Genomic DNA, 13,823 nt, shown 5'->3' with positions numbered 1-13,823 from the left:
GTTCTGTTCAATATCTTGATCCCCCTTATCCCATGAGTAGCTTGATCTAGCCTCCTCCTTGCTTTGACCCTTGGCAACAATGTTTCTGGATGCCAGCATCATAGTTATTCTACTAGTAGAGAGATGGGTTGGAGAACCAGCCTTAGAAATGTGAACAAATGAGTCCTGTTCAGACATCTCCCTGCCCCCAACCACCATCACCAAACAGAGCGAAGACAAAGTTTCTCCCAACAGTCTTGCTAATAGCTCACTGTATCATGTTAAGGTCACTGCAAAAAGATTTCCTGGAGAGAACCCAGTGAGGGAAGATGCCCATATGAACACATGCGCTACGTAATAGGTCAGGAAAATAATGAAGAAAAAGATCTGCAATGAAAAGCTCAATTGTTGTGGGTACAATAACGCCCACATCTAATTCCATTGCAGTGCCATCCTCAAAGGCGAAGAAAATGCCCCTTATTACATCAGCTTGTGCCCATAGACAGCAGAGCCAAGACCCCCAGATTACTGATGTCAGTAACAAGTGATAGGGGAACTTCTAAAGATCCTGAAACCTGCATGCTGAGGTGACTCATGCTGGAGATGCTAATGCAAATGTCCCACATCTTGTCAGTATGGGAACTGGAGTGTACCCTCAGATCTCAGGATTTCCTTCTCCCGGCCCTGGGCAAAATGAGAAGGATGGAGATTTGGGGTTTTTTTTTTAAATGCTTTAAGTTTTTTGAATAAAAAATGGCTCCTGATTAGGGTTGGGAACAAGTTTGGGGTGAAAGTGCAGCTCAGTTCTTATACAGTCCAGACTAACCAGCTCAGCTGTAGAAGAAAGGTGCAGAGAATGCTGAAAAATCAGCAACAGACGACTGCACTTGGAAGGTGTAACTGGGTTTTAGCATTTGCAGTGTTGCTGTAGCAGTGTCTGTCCCAGGATATTAGAGAGACAAAGTGGGATCATATCTTTTATTGGACCAACTTCTGTTGGGGAGAAAGACAAGCTTCACAAGGCTCTTCCTCAGTGTCAGTGTGGTTTAGAGACAGACTCGTGATACAACAGTTCTATAGACAGGAGTGATGCTGTTAGGATGGCCCAGAAGGAAGGTCTGTGGGGGAAAGGAGCAGAACCAAGGCTTGGAGATGAGTAGGGGTCCAAGCTGGTTTTTCACTTCTGGCAGGCACTTTGAAGCTAGTGACACATGTCCCTGGATAAGCAGGAATTGATCGCGCTGGACCGTAAGGATCTCTATCAGACTCAGAGTGAAACTGTAGTTAGATCGGTGCTTGTTTAAAGGTTGCGCTCACACTAGACGCTCTTGTACCCATTATGCAGTAGCCCTGCTTTTTACTAGTACTAGCAACAGCCCTAGCACTGGAGTATCACGACATGGTGAGAAAACCCCCTGTACCCAATCTGCAATAGTGACTGCACCATGGCCAGTACTAGTGTTGCAGTGCTAGTGCTGGAAAAAGAGCCCATGATTTCCCAGCACGGGCAAGGCCTCTGCTGGGTTCATAAAAGCCAGGGTACTGCTGTGCAAAATGTGCCTCCATGTGCCTGCCTTGCTTCTGAGAGGGGAATTCGTCCCAGCCAGCCAGCCTGCCCATAGCTATATCACTGTGTGCCACTAGGGAGCAGTTTATCATCACATTTCAGCCTCTCCCTCTGCTCTGGGAGAAGGCCTTCTGAATTCTCCATTCGGGTGACAGGGTTTTACTCCAGGGAACTTCAGAATTAAAGTCTCTTTTCCTCTCGTGGTGATTATAAGATGACCGTGATGAGGCAGGGTCCTAGGGCAACAGTGGCCTTTTAAGAAAGAAGAGGCTGTGCATCTGTGACTGACTGGTCAGTTAACTCCCAAAGGAGGTGGCAGAGAGGATAGCTGGTGTGAGAGGGAGGGAGAAACATGGGTGTGGGTGAGAGTTGCCTGAGAGTCAGGGAAAGACCAGGAGCAACAAGGAAGAGCTGAGAGGAGCTGCTTGGGGCAGGGCGACAGGAGACCCAATAGAGAGCTGAGTTTGAATGGGAGCTAAAACAGGCCTGTTGGTGAGAACTGTTCAAAGTTGGGGACCCCGGCTGACCAGACGCCTTGGGGAATGGCCTCTGGGAAAAAGTGGAGGATCCACATTGGTTAGGGAAAGCTGAGCCTGGAAGTGAGAGGGCTGCTTGGGAGAGTGGATCCCACTGAGCAGGGACAGGACTCACAGGCAGGGAGACCTGGAGGAGTGAAGCACTGCAGGGAACCTTCTGGGCAGAGACCGGAGAGAAGGATGGAGGGACAGAAGGGAGACGGGGGCAAACCTGGGATTTGGTGGTGATGTCCCTGGAAGGGGGAATGGGGACCCACTGTTTGCTGTGAGAATTGGAGAATGGTTTTACTACAAGGCTTTTGAGGAATTGCTGCACTGATAGGAAGGAATAAATTACGTCCAGAGATAGGCTTTCATCAGACACTGAGGAACTGTTCCTTTCTGGGTGGAAGAAAGGGGAATCTGAGGCAGCAGCCCCAGTCATGGTACAGCCTACCGCTGGAGGGTGCCCCAGGCAGGATCCATCATGACAGTTTATAAATATTTTGGGCCATCCACCAGGAGCCAGAAATATAAAATACAGTAACCTACGGAGGAGGGAGAGCACAGTCATTCAACACATACCACAGAGACTGAGGGATCCAACCGTAGCAGAAAACCTGATCATACTGATAACTCCCTTCCCCAGACAGGCTCACTGAGCCCTGCCAGCCCCTCCCCCGGCTTCATTTTTCACCATGCCCTCCCCCAGCCCCATACTCTTCAGGTCCTCTGTAACAACCTGGCTCTACCTGGCCAAGGAGGGGCTGACGCAGAGGGATGGAAAGCCCCCCTCTTTCTCCAGCCCTGGCCTTTCCATCACTGCAAAAAACTGTAGAGAAGATGCTTTGGATCCTGTATGTCAGGAGTTCCAAGTGGGATTAATGTGCATGCTGCATGGACAAGTTCCTGGGCATGGTCTGTGTGTTAATTCACTTTACGGTATCCAACCCCCCTTACAGATTATTCCTGCCCTAGCAGTGGAAGGGAGACCTGAGCGTGGGGCTCCTCGAAGTGAGCATACAGGCATGCAGCAGCACTAGTCCTGCAGCATCTCTGGTGGGGAGGACGGCATTCTTCTGTGTGCCTGTGTCTGGGGCCTGCCACCCCTGTGCCTAGTTGAGCGCAGTAATCCAACAGGGGAGATAGAGAGAGAGTGTGTGTGTGTGTGTGTGTGTGTGTGTGTTTGTTTTGCTAGCTCACATAGCGGGCCCCTTGACTAGCTTCTGCTAACATTAAGGCATATAGTGGGCACAGCCTTCTGGAAAGTGTTCATGTGGGACACTGATCTGAGAAATTATTAAAAATTAGTTTCAAGGCCACCAAAGGATCCCAAGCAGGAAATATTAACGTCAGATAACTGCGTTTCATGAAATCAGATTCTGAGAACTCCTTCCCCTTACATGAATGTCCTGGTTACCTGAACCCCAGTTACCTGGTACCAGAGAAGCCCAAATCCTGCATGAGGATTTGCCATTGCAGATCCCTGTATGTGCACTGAGTCTCACTGAAATCACTGGGATCCACCCGGCCCCCCCAAAAACCTTTTCTGCCTATTTATTTACCCACATTAACATGTTCTTAGGGGCTGATACTAGGATATTGGCTACCTTGACATATACAAATACAGCTCTTCTCAGCAAAAGGTTTTAGCTAGCAAAGCAGCTGCTCCATTACCTTAGCTGGGAGGCAACACAGTGCACTGAACTTGCTGCTATTTCACCATAATGAAGTGTTGGAAATAATTACATGCCTCAAGCCCGGGTAGGAGCATATTATATTACATGTGCCCATGCGCATATGCACAGACGTGTGACTGTAACAAGCCAGTGCAATGACACCTTTGAAGTATTAGCTCCATTTAGCCCAATTTTACTCCAGACTAAAAACCTGGCCAGCAAACACACACATACAAGGAGTCCATGGGGCCTACTCCCATGCTTCAGGTTAATTCGTCTGTAAGGATCAAGGCCCCCAGGTAGGTTCACCAAGAACTTTACCTCGTGCCCTGGGGAAACCAAGGCTCAGGACACTGTAATAAAATTGGGCTGATGGCCTAAATACACAGCACCTGTGGGCTCCTGAAATCTCTGCAATACAACCCTTGGAACGGCAGAGGGCAGCCGTACACAGCTGCTGCCTACAGGTACTTTAACCAGCTCTACCTTGAGACAAAACGCACTGGAGCCTGAGACTCCCCTGCTCTGGGCCTAGCTTTGTCCTTCAGCTCTGTGCAAAGCAGGGCCTCGCTGCACCCAGATGAGACTTCTCCATTCCTTCCTAGCAGTACTAATGATTTACATGCATTAGCACACCTGCAGATGATGGCACTGCAGGGCACTGGGAACTGGGCTCATATAGTCCCCTATGCTACAGCTGCTAGCGATGAGGTAAACCTTGATTTACTCCCACACACCATTCAGTCCCTGTTGATATTGACATCTGAAGCCTGAACATTGACCCATTTTTTTAAATTGCCCAACCTAGAGCAAAGCTGCTGCCTTTGTGTCCACAAGAGGCAAGGCCATGTTCTCCTCCCATGCTCACAAGTGTCTTACCTGATTTTGCTGGAATTTCTTCCAAAATTATACTTTAAAAAGAAATTTCAGAACTTCTTTTGTGAGTGCTTTGCTCTTCAGCGTGTTCCTGGGTCACTTCAGTACATTGCAGTCCTGTTGGGGAGGGAACCAAAGACAGAGAAGGCCAGAGCTGGCATAAGAGGCTTGTTCCCTGGATGCTGCCAGGGGTAAACTGTAGAGTCAACCCCAGCCATTCAAAAAATCACAAGACTGGCTTAAAAAATCATGAGATTTTTTAAAATACATTTGTCTTTGCCTTCTGGTTTCTGAGCTTTCAGGGCCCCTCACTTCACCTTTTCTGGCTTTTTTGAGCCACTGGGAAAGCGAGAGAGTTACTTTGGGGAGTGTGTGGCGGGGGGGAGAACCCAAACAAACCTAAAGCTGAGATTCTCTGGTGTCCAGCAGCACTGGCTACATTCACCAGCCACCAGCTCTACCAACCCCTCGGCCTCCATCCCTAGCTCGTCTCCCATTCGGTAGCACCACGGGGCTCCAGTATTCTTGCCAGCAAGTTAAAGAAGTATGGGCTGGATGAATGGACTATAAGGTGGATAGAAAGCTGGCTAGATCGTCAGGCTCAATGGGCAGTGATCAATGGCTCAATGTCTAATTGGCAGCTGGTATTAAGCAAAGTGCCCCAGGGGTCGGTCCTGGGGTCCGCTTTGTTCAACTTCTTCCTTAATGATCTGAATGATGGGATGGATTGCACCCTCAGAAAGTTTGAAATTCATAACTGGGGGAGGGTAGATACATGGGGTAGAGAAGGGTCCAGAGTGACTAGGCACACAATTGGAGGAGTGGGCCAAAAATTGATGAGGCTTCAATGAGATAAGGTGCAGAGTCTGCATTAGGATGGGAAAATCCCATGCCCTGCTATTAGGCTGGGGCATACTGCGTAGCAGCAGTTCTGCAGAAAGAACCTGGGGGATTAAGTGGATGAGAAGATGGCATATGAGTTAAAGTGGCGCTTGTTTGCGAAAAGGCTTAATGCAACTTGGTGCATTAGTCAGGAGGCATTGTCAAACAAGTCATCGAGGTAAGTGATATTGCTTTATTCAGCATTGGTGAGGCCACATCATGGATATTGGCGTCCAGTGTGGGCCCCATACAGAGGGATGTGGATAAGTGGAGACGTTTCAGCAGAGGGCAATGTATAGGGGGATTGGGGCACATGGACTTAATGCGGAGAGGGCTGAGGGAAGACTGGCTATATTAGTCTGGAGAAGAGTGAGGGGGATTTGATAGCAGCCTTCAATCATCTGAAGGGGGTTCAAAGAGGTGGAGCTCAGCTATTCTCAGCGGTGGCAGATGACAGAACAAGAGTAATGGTCTCAGTTTTGCAGTGGGGAAGCGTTAGGTTCTATATTAGAGAAAACTTTTTCACTAGGAGGGTGGTGAGCCTGGACATCGGGTTACTCTAGGGAGTGGTAAATCGGCATTCCGAGAGGTTTTAAAGGTCTAGGTTTGCAAAGCCGGCTGGTGATTTAGTTTGTGTGGTAACTGCTCTTGACCAGGAGGTTAACCTAGATGACCTCCTAGGCCTTCCAACCGCTAATCTTCTATGATTCTAGGGCAGGCTGCACAAGCTACAGCCTGAGGGTTGCATCCAGGCCCCAGATGTTTTTAATCGCCCTGAGCTTCGACCAGGGAGCAAGGTCAGGGGCTTGTCCGCATCCGTAGCATCCAGAAGCAGCAGCATGTCCCCGCCTCTGGCTCCTAGACATAGGGCAGCCAAGGCGCCTCCGACACTGCGCACACCTGAATGGCCCTGCAGCTCCCATTAGCGTAACCTGCAGACAGGGCGGTTGCAATGCTTACCAATAGGGCCTGAGGGGGGAATAATGCTGCTTCTGGGAGCTGCCCAGGTAATAAGAGTTGCTGGAGCCTGCACCTCAGACCTTCGTGCACCTGTACAGCAAACAATCCCACTCCTGCCTTCGATCCCCAGCCTCAGAGCCTTCTCTGCACACCCAACCCACATCCCACCGCAGTGCCTCCTCCCAGACCCTGAACTCATTTCTGCCCATTCCAGAGCCTATACCCCAATGCGAGCCCTCACTCTGCTCCTGTCCCCAACCTGGAGAACGCGCAGCGGCGCGGACACACGGACAGACCACAGCTGAGCGTGACCCCTGGCAGGCGATTCCCCGCTGCGCGAGCCACAGCTGCCCGGCGGGGCGTGCCCCAGCGGCGAGGGTGGGCCCAGGCGGCCGCCCCCCCAGGGACAGGCGGCACTGGCGGGCCTGCGGGTGGTGGGGCGGCGGGCGGTCGGGCGACGCTTCCTCAGTGCCTCGCTGCAGCCGGCGGCGCTCGCCGGCGAACGCACCACTCCCGGCGGCGCTGGAGGCTCCGGCCGCAGTTCCGGGCTGCGCTTGTGGCACGGAGGCGGGGCGCCTAGGGCCGGGCAGCCGCCGGCCGGCTGCTCCCCGCGGGGTCCCGCTTCCCGCTCTTCCCCGCGGGGCACTCTGTGCCCCCGTTTCCCCCCCCGCGGGCCCGGCTGCAGGTACGAGCCGCACCGCGGGACCCCCCCCGGGGCCCGGCTGCAGGTACCGAGCCGCCACCGCGGGACCCCCCTCCCGGGGCCGGCTGCAGTACCGAGCCGCCACGCGGGACCCCCCCCCGGGCCCGGCTGCAGGTACCGAGCCGCCACCGCGGGAACCCCCCCGGCCCGCTGCAGGTACCGAGCCGCCACCGCGGGACCCCCCCCTCCCGGGCCCGGCTGCAGGTACCGAGCGGCCACCGCGGGACCCCCGCGCCCGGGGCCCGGCTGCGGTACCAGCCGCCGCGACCCCCCCTCCCGGGCCGCTGCAGGTACGAGCCGCGAGCGCGGACGCCCCCCCCTCCGCGGCCCGGCTGCAGCGTACCGAGCCCCGCGCGCGGCGCCCCCCCTCCGGGCCGCTGAGGACCAGCCGCGAGCGCGGGACGACCCCCCCCGGGGCCACGGCTGCGGTACCGACCGCGACGCGCGGGCCCCCCCCCCCCTCCCGGGCCCCGCTGCAGTACCGACCGCCACCGCGGACCCCCCTCCCGGCCCCGCTGCAGGTACCGAAGCCGCGCGCGGACCCCCCCCCCCCCGGGCCCCGCTGCAGGTACCGAGCCGCACCGCGGGACCCCCCCCTCCCCGGGCCGCGCTGCAGGTACCGAGCCGCCACGCGGGCCCCCCCCCCCTCCGGCGGCCGGCTGCAGGTACGAGCCGCGAGGCGGGACCCCCCCCCTTCTCCCAGGCCCGGCTGGGCAAGGTACGCCGCAGCACGCGGACCCCGCACTCCCCAGTCCCAGCCTCCCGGGCCCGCTCAAGGGTACCGACGCGACCTCGGGGACCCCCCCCCCCAGTCCCCGCCTCCCGGGGCCCCGCTGCAGGTACCAAGCCGCGACCGCGGGACCCCCCCCGCCCCCAGTCCTCCCCCCAGGGCCCGGCTGCAGGTACCGAGCCGCGACTGCGGACCCCCTGGGCCCGGCTGCAGGTACTGGGCAGTGACCGCGGGACCCCCCCACTGCCCCGTGCCTCTTCGCAGAGCCTCCCCGCCCCCCAGCTCCCCTACCTGTGCGACGCCTTGTCTCCCCCCACCTCGCCCGCCCGCCCGCAGTCTGGGTGCTGAGGGTTCCCTCCTCTGGTCGCTGGCCTGGGCTCTGGGGGAGGCGGGCAGCCTGGGGGGTGGCACCTTGGCTTCCTTCTCCTGGGCATTTGGGGCAAGACCTGTCAGCCAGCTGGGGGCTCTGCGGGGCTGGGACCTTCGGCTGCCCAGGGCCACTTGCTCTGGCTCCCCTGGGGCTGAGGCTGGCCCCAGCCATGCACTGAAGAGAGGAGTCATCCCGTTCTCTCTCCCCCCCCACCCCCCCAGCTCTCCGAGCCTGCCTCTGGTGCTGTTTCTTGGCTGGTGTCATGGAGCCGTGGCTATGTGGCAGGTGCGGGAAGTGGTGCCCACAGCTGGATGTGGCTTGTTGGCAGGGCAGGAGGAAGGGGCAGTTTGCCTGGACACCGCCATTTGAGAGGGCCCCCAAGCCAAGGGGCATTGTGACCTGGCATGCAGTGGCGCAGCCCCATTCCCTGACATTTGGCCCAGCAGCCCCCCCCCCCCCCCCCCGGCTCACATTACAACCTGACTACCTGTCCCTCACCTACAGACATCCCCTGCTTTCCCGCCCCCCCCCCCGCCAAACCTGAGTGATGCTTTGAAGTGGGAGTGGTTCTGTATTGTGGGTAATATGTCCTGAGTGCCCCTGCCAGTGGATAGTGCATTGCACTGGGACTCAGGAGACCTGGATTCTATTCCTGGCTCTGCCACTGGTTTGCCAGGTGACCTTAGGCAAATCCCCATCTGCTTCAGTTTCCCCATCTCTAAGATGGGGATAACAATACTGACGTTTTAAGGACCAATAAGGATAAAAAGCGCTCAAGATAGTAATAATAATCCCTCTTCTAATCACTTCACCTTACGGTTCATACACAGTATTTGCGCTGAGTCTGAGTCACTCATGGGTGCTGAGAACTGGGATACTGAGCTTTAGTGACAATCTGGAAGTGTACCTATTTGGGGTAGCTGATGACTAATGGTCAGCAGCAGTTCTCCCATGCTCTCATGTTTTGATTTGTTGTGGTCTGCAGCAGTAGCACTTGTATTACCACTGCTTCCCCGCTCTTGAGTTGTAGGGGAAGTCTCTACATCAAACTTGAAAGCCCATCCTTCCTTATTTGTAGCCACAGAACTGGGAGTGGGTGGGGGAATGGCTGGAGAATCTTTAGCAAAGCCCTTGGGTGTTTTATGGTTGTGTTTTTTGTAGAGCGCAACAGCTCAGATTTTTGCAGAACTCTGTTAAAGCCACTACTGAGCAATCTCCCATTCTCAGAGTGGCATGTTCCTTCTGGGACCTCTGGGACCTGCATCTCTCCATGCTGCTATGTGAGTCTATATGAAGGTGATATAGACTTGACTCCCTTCCTAGGACATCTGCTGAGCTCTACTAGTGATGACTAATTTGAGAGAGCTTCAGTTAATTGTTCAAGATGCAGTGGTGGTTCGGTGTCTAGCCATTTCAGCAGCGTATATGGGCTGGAAAGCCTGACCTATACATGAATTTTTATACCAATAGAACTATTTTGGTTAGGAATGTGAGATTTATTTTTCTAGAGTAGTTACACTGGTCCAACCTCTGTTATGGATGCAGTTCTGTTGGTGGTATGCTCCCCTTCCTGTTTTGGGAATAGCTGTAATTGTGTGCCCATGCTCTACCTACTCTCCTGGTAAAGCTGAAACAGTCCAGCTTGGGTGTGGACAAGCCCCAAGTGTATGTCTTTGCGTTGTTGTAAATACAACTGTTGCAACTTGTAGATGGTGGAGTGCATCCCTGACACTGTGTCTGCACTTCAGCAAATCATCCAACGTCTCTGTGCCTCAGTGCCTCATCTCTGAGTGCTACTGCAAGGCTTCTTCACCCCTCAGGGATGTTGTGTGGCCAGTAAAACACTGCTGGGGCCTCAAGGAGGCTCTAAGTGGTGAGTACAAACTGCTATTGGAGACTAATTCCATCTGGTGTTAAGGGCCCAGTTATGTCTACAGAAACCATTAAACAGGTGCATATTGCAGAGTTGGGAGTCCCCCAGAGGCCAAGAAGTTACTTCTACCACCCTTGGGAGCTGAAAGCAGAGTGGACGTGAGAGCCAGGTCAGATGCTAACCCAGAGTTGGTGGGTGTGATTGATTTCTTTAAAGAACTGCCCTTCGTGCTTACCTATTCCCAGCCCTGCCAGCAGGGAATGCTCCCACTCAGGGGTGGAGACTGGCTCTGCAACCCAGGCCCTGGAGAATGGGACAGGCCTGGTTGCGATGGCTGCCCTGTAGGTGGGGGACACTTCCTCTGAACGTCTGGCACTGCTCTCCTGGCTGAGATCGGTTTTATAACTTTCTCCTTTTGCTGCCTTCACCCTGCCTTGCCAGTGGGAAGATGGCAGCGTCTGGCCCTTGCAGGGCCTAGCAGCCCATGCATTGTTGTGGTGATGATGTAATAAACCTGGCTCTTTTGTAGTGTCTTTCCAGCAGAGGAGGCTCCCAGGAGCACTACAGAGGCATTGAGCGGTGTAGCCTCACAATACCCCTCAGTGTAGGTCTGGTGGGTAGAACACCCACTTTGCAGGTGGGCAAACAGAGGCACAAAGCGCTTGGCCAACAGGCCTGAGGTCACTGACAAGTAAAATGTAAGAGTCCTGGCATCCAGTGAGCTGCTGGAACAATGAGATTAACCATCTCCTTAAGAGTCAGCAAACTGCTCCTAACTGGAGCACAGCTTTTCCGTACAGCCTGTGCCTGGCTAATGCTCTCTTGTCTAACAGGTTCCCCCTTGCACTGTGAAACTGAAAACTAACTGTTGGGTTTGCATCCAAAATGAAATCTAAAAATATACACTGAATAAACTGCAGCCCAGCCTTTGGGGAATAAATCTCAGGAGCCAGCACGGCGGCTGAAACCAAGTATGTCAGGGGCCTTCTTAGAATGACAAAATAAACAAATATGTTTAACTGGGGGCAGGTTCAAGGGAGGGGAATCTGACATAGTGTCCCCCACCTCAGCTGCATTTATTAGACTGTGTAATTGTTCTTGGACAATACTTGTGTTTAATTTCTGTGGCCAGTCAGGGCACGTCAAAAAAGTCTCGCTTTGAGCATTGAAGCAAAGTAAATGAAGAAATACATAAAACCCACTTTAAAGGGATTTTAGATACAATTAATAGCAAGACAAGAGAGTACGAAGAGCTTTGTGACCCGGGTAGCACTGATCCGAATAGTTATGTGACCCTTCTCCTGTACTGAGAAATAATGGCATAAAGAAGATATTAAGCTATTCCCTTTTAATTTCCCAGTCACACCAATAGCTTCAAAGGGGACTAGTGATTTTGAATACCCAGCTAAGACACTGTAAAAGGGTCTGGATTTCAGAAAGCAAGAGCACTCTGAAGACTAGGTCCGTTTCAAGTGTCTCAGGCTGGGCACCCAAAATCATTAGTCTCTCTTGCAAATCTTCATCTTCGTCTCTTAGACTGTAAGCTCTTTGGGCAGGGATTGTCTCGGCTTTGTTATCCTGTACAGCTCCAAGCCCTTGGTTGGAATAAACCACCAATAAGTAAGAATCCTTTTGTACTTTGCAAGCACGCCAAGATCCTCAAATGGAAATAGTAATGAATTAGGCTCCACAAAACCCCCTGTAAGTTAGACTCGCAAAAGCAACAGTGAGACTTCTACAAGAGGTAAGTTTAAAGCTGGTGCTATTGATTCATCAGGTGGGGCTACTGCTTGAGAGCTGGTATTGAGCCAGTGCTTAGAGTAATGTGAGATTACTTGGATGGTGCTGGACACAGTCTTCTGGGTGAGATCTAACACTGAAGTCTTGTGAATGACCTGTGATCATTAAGAATCGCATTGAATTTTGTGAATGAGCACTGAGGGCAACCCCAGTATCCTTTCCAAAGTGTAATTGGAGTGATGAGCTGCCAGCTGAAAGGGCCTTTGCAGTTTCTGATCTCTGTTATGTCGCTGCTGCTTTTCCACTGAGAGGTGTCAGCGTTTCAGCCACAGGTGTATAGACTGAATAGAGCACATTTAAGTTTTGTGAAGTACTTGAAGCAACAGATATTAGTCAAATGTGACTTCTTATTGATGAGAATAGTTGAGAGCAGTGTGGTGTGAGGCTCTAATTCATGTTGATGGGGTGCTATGGGGACCCAGAATGGTAGTGGCTATGTAGGAGCAAATCACTCCTCTGCTTACTGCTATCTTAACTCTGGTACTGCAAAGCAAGCAAAGGAACCTGCCTCTCCCTTCCTGCCTCCCACTGAACAAACTGTTCAGGGAGAGGCAGTCTCCTGGACAGATATTATTGAACTGTGAACTCGCAGCAGGTGTTCGCTCCACTCCTAGTGTGACGTGGCATGGTCTGGACTAATTGCAGATAAAATAATTTTCCCCAGTTGCGAAGGACAATAGCCAATCCTACTGTTAATGGCTGGGCCCAGGGGAGGGATGTGGCAGGGTTAACTCCTGGCCCTGTTGTTAAACTGACCATAGGGGTTGATGATTAGCAGAGTAGTGTCTCCGTATCTTCTAGGAGGTTATGGGCAAGGTCAGAAACTGGATTTTAACAAGGGTCCTGTTTTGTGACCAGTAGTATCTGTAGTGTCTACTGATATAAGGATGATCAAATCCCATGCTTCAGGACACAAGCAGATCACTGATCAGGAAGGAATCCCAGCACAGAGTGAAGGGCCTAATTGTATAATGCAGTCTTCAATGCTCCTTTGAAGCAGGGCTTGATGAAGCCAATCCAGTAAGGCTGATTTCTGTTCCAAGATGACAGGTTTCAGAGGAGTAGCCGTGTTAGTCTTATCAGCAAAAACAACAAGGGTGTGTCACAAGGACTTCTCTCTCCCCTCTCCTCTCCCCCAGTAAGGCAACTCCCATCTTCTCACGTGCTGTGTATTTATACCTGCCTACTGTATGTTCCACTCCATGCATCCGATGAAGTGGGTTTTAGCCCACAAAAGCTTATGCCCAAATAAATTTGTTAGTCTCTCTAAGGTGCCGCAAGTACTCGTCGTTGTTTATGTTCCGAGAGTTGTTAGTGAATTTTATCTATCTGAAACCCAGGAATTGCACACTGATATAGACTAGTTCATCTACTCTGGTGTCCCATCACTTCCAACTGTGAGACCCTGCAGAAGAAAGAGAAAAGCACCTAATGCTAGACAGGGGAGGTTTGGGGGCGGATGAAAAAGAAATTCCTTCCTGATCCTTGCTAGCAACCAGCTTATGCCCCAGAGCATAAAGAACGGCATAGCATAGCTGCCAGCAGCAACCATTCCTTCTCCTGTCAGTGTCTGATCCTTCTGTTTGTGGCCTGTAGTGCAGAGCTGTTACTGCTTTTCTGTGACATCGTCAAGTTTAAAAAACAGAACAAGGCCAGCTTGATCCTACTTCTGTACCTTGTGTCTGGAAGGGGGTGGTGGTGTTTGAGTCACCTTCTGCCCCCACCCTGCGCATATGCAAACGTAAAATGAGACTAACCCATGAAATTGGCCTTTCATATGTGTCCTCCAAATCCAGTTAGAGGTGCTGGGTGAGTAGTTCTGGGGGTAATGGAGGTAGCTGAGTGAGATGCTGTGTGTGGTATATTGGGATTAGCATCTTTGAGACACT

The sequence above is a fragment of the Chelonoidis abingdonii genome, chromosome 23 (assembly GCF_003597395.2).
Source record: "Chelonoidis abingdonii isolate Lonesome George chromosome 23, CheloAbing_2.0, whole genome shotgun sequence".
NCBI classification, from domain to species: domain Eukaryota; kingdom Metazoa; phylum Chordata; order Testudines; family Testudinidae; genus Chelonoidis; species Chelonoidis abingdonii.
This window is presented reverse-complemented; position numbering follows the sequence as displayed.